Here is an 8,954-nt window from a genome sequence, read left to right on the forward strand (position 1 = left end):
ATAATGCCTACAATAGCTATGCACACTGCTTTGCATCTTCTCGCTATCCAAGAAGAACTCATTAATTTACAAAAATTGAAGTATCATCGATTCTTAACCAACACATGCATGTATGTCGAATGCAGCTTACTCTTGGCAACTCTGTTAAAATCCTGCTTGTCTTCTCAAGCTTTGCCGAAGAACCAAGAAGATTACCAACATAATCCAACGATGACCTTTAGCACTGTTCCCGCGTCTATTTCCGCCCTTAATTATACCCTGCTGCTCTGGCCGGGATCAACGCACCCTCGTGCAGCTTGCGTGCGAAATGCATCACGCTGCAGCTCCCGCAGTACACGTAACGCCGAAATCACGCTGGTCAGTCATGCTGATGATGTGCGTGTAACGATTGTTGTGCCAGCAAGCACCACCACCGCATCGCCTGTACGAGCTTTATTTCGTGGGACATCCTATTAATTCCTTCACGCTTAAGTGCTGCTTCACGTGTGCTGCTTCAACATCCCGAAACATTGAAAAAAATACACAACCGTCTCATCATTTGTTGGCCTAATTTAGTTGTCGACTGCCGTCACCGCATACCCCCTTTGCAGCACTGGCGCGAGCACTGTTCGTTGACTCGTGAACTCGTACTAGCAAAACGAAGGGAACGAACGAACAATAAGAAGAAGCCAAAAAAAACAACAATCGTTCGTAACGATTTTTGCGCGCCCAATTTGCGTGACCTATTGCACAGGGGGTCGTATTGTAATGCTCGTTGAAAATGGGATGAAAAGGTGAAAGAAAAGGAAAGGCAAAAAAAAGGAAGAAAAAAGGGTAGACTAAAAAACAATCACGCACGCACAAAACTAGAGCACACATGCAGCACTGTGTAAGTGTAGCAACGAAGCAAAGACGAAAATCGAGTAGCAACGGAAGCAACCACGTTTGCCAAACCACGAACCACGCAACGGAAGTTGCGCAATCATCGATCGCCGTCGGTCCGGTGGGTGGGTGCGTGTGCGGCGAAAGTGTGGCTAGGACAAGGAAGAAGAACAGGTGTGGATTAGCGTCGAAGGGGAAGGGGTCGATGGCTCTTGCAGAAAAGCGCACTCTAATCTACGCAAGAAGTGTACGCCCGAGGAGGGTCTACCTCGGGCGGATAGAAAAGGGGACTGGCTGCATTGCAACCGGGAGCCCTTTCGATCGATGCAATTTTCGAGTGGGACGGTGTTTTTCCAGAGCACCATTAACAATTCAACGATATCAGCAATTCTCTTTAGCCCCAAGGATGACGGAACATAAACGTTGCGCAGTTCTTTCCTAATCCTCGGGGGCCAAAAAGGGAATTGATTTCCGTTCGACGCGTAAGCAATTATTACGGGCAATAAAAATAAAGTAAAAATAAGCTTAAACAACCAATTAGACTTTAGTGAGCCCGCTCAACTTCATGCTAATTGCAAATAATTATTAACACAGCAGATTAATGCGATCTCCTACGCATTTCCCATGTATCGGCTGCATGTCTTACCGTTGTTTTGCATCGTCTTCGTCATTTATTTGAAATAAAGCTTTCCGCAGCAAGGTGTTAGTTAACAATTAGGCCGCCAAACGATCCAACAGCACGCACTACGTGTTTATGTGTGGAATACATACGTCCACTTACGCTTTCCACTTACTACTAGGCTCAAATTTCTTTTTAACTCTTAGTTTTTTGCCCACTAAACTGTGAACATTAATGTGTGTGTGTTTTTTTTTATTTGCAACAAACGTGCTTCCGTTTGGGGAACCCTCGGCATCGAATGAACATCACACAACAAAATGAGGAAATTTAATTCTTTCCGACACCTCTCAAACCATCAACCGCAGACAGACACGTGAAGGTACGGGGTTGGTGTGCGTTGGTATGCAGTGGCCGTTTAGCACGCTTAGAAATGGAGCTACTCCACTGCCCTTCCCTTGAAGTCGCCCGAGCGGGGCCAAACCTCTCAAATGGGCAATTATTATGGAAAGCTAATGAAATAACCCAAATAATTGTGGTGTGTTTGGAATGCTCCCAAAAGAAAAGCTATAAAGAGATAAACACCACGTAATATTTGTCGCTAAAAACGAGCAACAAGGGAAGCGCCCCAAACCAGACATCGGTTCCGTAAATGTGCAAAGTGCGAAAGTGTTATCAAACACCTTACCTACTACCACACGGAAAAACAGTTGCGCGACTGGAGTGAAAATAAAATGTGATAAGAAAGTAAGCAACAGATCCGCCCCAAACTGGTGCCAAATGCAACAGGCAACAGAGAGAGAGAGAGAGAGACGACGACGACGGGGATTATGCACCATAACATGGTATGTTTTCGCAAATCTCCTCGAAAGATATGAAAATGAAACCCGTTGGAATCCCTCCCTAGTACGTCCAAAAACACGGATCTAATCCAGGGCAGCCCCTGGAGCCCCGTACTTTGCATGTCCAGACGTCGCCCGGCGGGCCCACCTGCACTTCTCAGGGGGACACGGAAGCAGTTGCAAAGTTGTAGCAAAAGCCAGACGTCAAACGTTCAGTCCCGGAAAAACACACAGTTTGAAACCATTTCTTGAAGCCCCCGGAAAGGCCGATCGGGCGGTACGATCGGTTTTTTCTTTCATATTTTGTAAGCCCACGATCGACAACCCAGGGCGACAACTTGTTCGCATTAGGAAAACGGTTACTTTAATCGTATGCTGCAGTTTGGTTCGCATGGGGTCAACCCAACAGCCCTCCCCCCGGGAGATGTTTCTATGTTTCCCCACAGATTGTTTCACAAAAAAAGCGACCCACTGCAGCGATCCTCTGGCCAGCTGAAGATGCGATCGCGCGTTGCTCTGCCCCCTTTTCCCTTTCACCCCACGAGAAGGCGCTGCGCGCTCACTCGTTCCATTTATCTTTCACCTGGCATCTTCGGTGCACAAATTGATGATTTTTAGTGTGAAATTGCTTGAACTAAAGGTAAGTGCCTCCGCTCGCGCGCACTTACTGCCCTGCTGCACAGCCCTACGCTGGTGGTGGTACTGCTGGTGTTATGAAAACAATTTTTACCACCCCACGAGGCGCATCGCCCGGTGGAGGACCACCTTCACGGGGTGAGCCGATCCGATGACGACGGGCCGTGACTGGCCTGCGACGGACAAGAGATTTTTGTGTACAGCATTTTTCAGATTAGTAAGTCACCGGCACCGACCGACCGTTGCAGGTCTTCCCAAACCCCTGGCTGGCTTCTTCGCCCCATGCGCCCAGGGGAGAGAGGGCTACCACTTGCGGCTTATACCACTTACGTCACCACAGTCGCGTGAAGAGAGTAGCGACAGTGCTGCGGTCCCGAGGTGCAGTCCACTATCGATGATTGCCCTGATGTTTGTGGCCATTTGTCTTTAATTGAAGTGCTCGTTTCAGTGGGAAGCGTTCTCGGTGTCTTCCCGGTTGGAAAGCTTTTTTCGATTACATGGTGATGATCGGTGTCTATGGTGGGAAGGAGATTGGAGTCTTGTTTATTAGTTTAACTGTGCGCTAAATTTAGAGGAGGGGTTTTTTACATTAATTATGTTTAACAGTAACAAGCGATTCTGCCTGCATCGATAGTTAGGGCAAATCTTGACGAGAAGTATCTTCAGGATAGTAGGACAATGGCTACGACTCTTCCTTTAAACCAATTCAAACAGATCGTCGTGATTTGCGCTCCACTGAGTCTCGTGCTGAAACGGTAGCTGACTGCGGTATAGCTTCCAGGTGATCCAGGTGTCCAAACGCGGTGTCAGTAGAATAAGACAGTAATATTTTAGAAGGATTAGCCCCATCAATTGTGCGACTGATTGAGTGTGCCTATAAACGCAACCAGTGATAGAAGAAAACGGAGATTTGAAACTATTAATTTCACGTATTTTATCGGGTTCATATATTTCTTCACCTACAGTCATCACATTATTAGTTGATTTGAGTTAAAACAATGTCACACAAAATTTTTTGAAGAAAATCTCCACGAGTTTTTTCGTACAGACACAATTGGTACAACTATAGCGAATTGCTAGGAAAACTATAAGGCATAATTAGTAGCTGGAGAAGCAATTATTTATCGATTTTTTTACTATTTCCATAAATACTGAATCAAAATAAAAAATACTCTCGTGTTCTAACCATGCTAGGCCTCTAGAAAACATATAGCCTTTTAACATTTTAGCCAATTCTTATTTTTACAAGACTAAAATCTGTATCTTGATGACATAATATAGCCATAATTGGTACACTTGCCCTACATGTTATCAAAGTGTTGTCTTTGCCAGTTAGTAGTTTGTTTATTTGGATAAATTGTCAAAATCTGTCCAAAAATCTGTCCAAATTGAATGAAAAACAAGGCAAACAGGTTTAGTTATAATTGCTTTCATTCCTTTTATATTTTATTATTTTGACTTTAATTCCTTTCTTTCTAAATTCAATGCCTCTACAGCAGCGGTCGTCAAAGTCCGGCCCGCAGGCCAAATGCGGACCGCCGCAACATTCAATCCGGCCCGCAAAAATATTTGACTGATTTGAAAAGATTTAAGAAACTATTTGTATACAAATTACTGAAGATCTTTTAGAGTGAAATGTTATACCATTTTCTCGTTCAACTTTAACTATCGTAATGTGCATGACGGATTAGTATGGTCAAACTAGAGTTCAATATGTAATTAAACCATTTGTTCAACGCGACAATAAGTCTTTAAGAATTGTGGAAGTGGCATACGAGATTTTGTATAGAGGAAATACACTAATGTCTGGTAGCAATACATTTATTTAATGTTTTGCATGCGACTTTACGCCGATAGATATTCGACTTTCGCCAACGCAATACACGCAAGACAAAGTTTTAGTAATAGTGAAAAAGATTCATGCATTTTTCTCGTGATAAAAATTTCTTCTTCCATTAGTTCCTCTTAATTTCACTCAAATCTGATGGTTTCATATTTTTCTATTTCAAGACTATTTTCGATAGTATTTGAAAACTAAACCTAACATTAAAAAGCCACTCTTGTTTTTACGAGTTCGGCGCTTCAACACTGTTGCTTTTAACGAATCAGGCATTTTTTTAAGGAATCAGTTATCAATTTGCCTGAAATGGCATTACTTGTTCGAAAAGCATTTTGATAGTTACTAAATGTAGGTTTGTCTCGATAATTTTTCAGCATATCCTTAACTCATGAATCTTTGCATTACAATTTAATAACAGGAACTACTGATTTCGAACATTATTTTTCCGATATCATTATTGAAAAGTAACTCTATCTACAATTGCAGTGTCCGATAGCATCAATGAATTATATTCTTTCTACAATTTTATATTGTCATAATTTAAGTGCAAAGAAAAATCGTTCTTCTGGCCCGCGGTTCTTGATCATTTATTAAATTTGGCCTTTCACCTCAAAAGTTTGCCGACCGCTGTTCTACAGTATTTAACGATTAATTCGAATGTAATATTGCTACACCTTGTTCATTATTATCACAAGTAATTGCCGATATTTTCATCCTTACCATTTAAATTTGCAAACCATTATTTTAAATATGACTCAAATATGAAATCAGAAAATTAAAGGAACCAAGACCTAAGAATAATCACAAGAACAATGTTAATAAAATCTAATTGGATTTAAATTTGATTTGATTTCTGCCTTCATCACACTTAAATCCCTAAACTTGTCTCAACTACACTACATTGCATAATCTGTGCTCCTACGTTCTAGTTTTTCTAATAGTAGTGTAATGTGAAGCATCCTCCACCGCGGAAAACAAACCCCCCTCTCCCCCCCCCCCCCCCCAGGCTCAGTGAAAGTGACTGGCGAAAAGGGCGCACGGATGCACGGCACGTATCGGCACGGCCCGTCGCCGACAGCAGCCAATAATTTAGCCACCGAACAGGCCAATACAACTGGTCATCATCATCTTCAACGCCATCCCTCTCCCCACGGCTGTGTGATCTGCCGGTCGATGAACAACAATTCGCCGATTAACATTCGCTCCCTGGTTAGACTGGTTTACTATCGAACCCACCTCCGCCGATGCTGGTGCATCAAAAGTGCAGCACGAGTGCAGCAACCGCCGTATGCAACGTACCGGAATCGTTAAGCTCATCTGCGCGATTCCTACGGGTTTGGAAACAGAACATGCAAGGTCGCCAGCTTTAAGTAGATATTGGCCGTGCTGAATGGTAAAATAAATACCAACCTAAGCAAGTGAAAGTGTAGAAAACGGCACTAAGAGAAGAAAAAAAAGCCAACTCAACCATCAGAAGCTGTCAATTTTGCTACATCTTGCCCTTTGTATTTTTTTCGTTCGTCTCAGATGTGCATTTATCGACGCCTCATTTTCTTTCCACTTTTGTGTGTTTGCTTCTTTCCTATTTTTTGTTATTTGCAACTCAGCTCGCCTGTGTAATGCAATCTCTTTATTTACAAAATTGCAGCGTCACTTTGGGCACGGGCGGTGGAAGATCGGTGTTTACCATTACCCAGCGTTCCTAGATGGTACGGACCGAATCGAGCGTAGTTAATCCTTACAAAAACACTCCGGTCTGCTAATGGTTCGGTGGAGAAGGGACAGCATCGGTGGGGAAGGGACACCAAAGCTTTTAAAGACAAGAGATCGTTTTCAGTGACATTTAGTGTGTGAGGCCGAGCCACTTCCTGCCTCGAAATGCATCGCGATCGGAGTTGGGGATAGTGCGCGCATTCCCTTTTATTCGAGCCCGACTTTTATCAATCTGTGTGCTTTCCTATGTCTCCATTCCATTATAGCATCTAATTTTCAAGCCCTCCCGCTGCACTCTGCACAACTCAATCAACATTCTTTTCATCACACAAAAAACAGGCTGCTGCAGTTAAGCATTAGCCGACCTGATCCCATTGATGATTTAATGGCTCCCGAGGTAGTAGTCGGTCGGCCAGCATGAAAAAGGCAGGAAGCATGATTAGCTGCTTTTTGGAGGGAGAGTATGGTTACCTGCTCCAATTAATTACGCACCCGAGCTCGTGCAGCAGCCCCCACGTGTTCCCGAGTTGCATCAGCCTGGAGGCTGGGACGCGCGCGCGAGCTGGTAAATAATACACAAACTCAGTGGACCCAGCGGAAAACCAATCAATGACGTGCGCGCGAAAGGTGAGGATCGAGAGCAAGCACACGATCGAGGTGACGGATCAGTCAGTGGCCCACATACGATCCCACCGCATCCGCCGCTGTGGTTTTGTTGTGCGTTTCTGTTTCACATTGCGTGATATAATCCAGCTCTCCGGTAGAAACTTATTTGTCTCCAAACAAAGAAAGCTGTGCTTTCTTGTAATCGATGAGCAGTACGAGCGAGCAGTACCAAAACGATTACGTTCCCGCACGAAACTGGACCGTTTGAAAGTGGGTCAGGTGGTCAGGCGGCAACAACGGGCATCGGCAAAAACGGGTGGTCCTTCGGAGCTGACGGATTTGGATGCGTCAATTCGAATTAGATTGATTGCATAAAATGAGTTGTCGGATTCAAGTTTTATTGCTAAATTAATTCGACCCTATTCACGCTTCATTTTGTGGCGTTCCACGAACAAAACCTTTTCCAATTGAGCACACTGGTAGTTGAGTTGAGTTGAAGGACACATTTAATGAGCCCAAATGTTCGCATTCCAACAAGCGCAGTCCGGTTTATAATAATCTTTGACCAAATTTTGTCAATTTATTTTAATAATCTAACGGCGGCGTTAAAATGCTCATTTTTGCACGTGAAGTGAGACATTCCGTCCGACTTGATCAGTGAACTGTCGCGGCACTTCGATCGTAAAACAACGATCACTACAGTCGAATGTCGTCAACTCCAAGCAGTCTCGAACCGGCCGGATACGGCCAATTGATATTAAATCGTGTCTAAGACCTAAGCATTAAATGACTTCCATTTAATGTTGCTCACATACTTGGAACACTTTGCTTGACTCGTGCTTGGCGAAAAGAAAATATCCTCTATAAGGCCACTTCAGCCACACAACTGCTGCTAAAGAGCTAAAAGGGACAATAATTGTAGCCTCCCCAACGACTGGCGAGCCGAACCACATTCACGATGGCATGTCGTCATCGTGCGCAAAAACTGGTCGAATGATCGTTTTTTTTTTTTGCTCATGTACACTGCCATGTACACTTTTTTCCTGACCTCACGAGACAACGATGCAAATATTGAATAATTCATCGTTCGGAAAAATTAAACATCTTTCCCGCCACACCGTGGTACACGGGGTTAGGCTGTTTTTTGTTTAGTTACAGTGTACGAATCGTTTGTACAAGCATTCGAAACTGGCAGCACAGATGCGGTTCAAGGGTATGCCAATTCCTCTCCCCCCAGTAGCCCAGTGAACTCTTGCTGCACCGAGGGACATCATATCTTTCTCTTTCGACTGAAAAGCCAATCGCGATGGCAACCATTTAGGCGCATTGCGTTTTTTCGGGCGCCAGCCCAGTCCGTTTTCCGGCGCACAGTTTTGTGGGTTATGTTTACTAAACACCCAGCAGCTCGAGCTCAAGCGCACACGGTCAAGCTTCTTGGGGCTTGAAGGGATGAAGATGCTGTTGTGTTTTTCCTTCTTGTGTGAGACTCACATCTGCTCGTTTTTCTACCACACACTCACACAGAGTGAGTGAAAACGATGCAAGCGCATTGGGAAACGGATGGCGGGCTGTTTCTGGGCCGTTTAAATACAGGGTGCGCAAAGGTACAACGTGTGTGTGTGTGTGCGTGTCTGTAGCGATTGGTTGGAATGTTTTGTGTCAGCAAATTGATTTGGCCGGCCGGCCAGGGGGATGTATCACGATCTTTCTTCTACCTACATGACGGTGGATTGCGTTAGGGTTAATCCATCGCGCAACTTCATCCATCTGTGGAAGGTGTGGAAATGTGGCAAACGTTAAGCAAAAGCATTTCCATGCCAGCTCTGCCTATAAGATAATC

Source organism: Anopheles coluzzii, chromosome 2, assembly GCF_943734685.1.
Source record: "Anopheles coluzzii chromosome 2, AcolN3, whole genome shotgun sequence".
Taxonomy (NCBI): Eukaryota; Metazoa; Arthropoda; class Insecta; order Diptera; family Culicidae; genus Anopheles; species Anopheles coluzzii.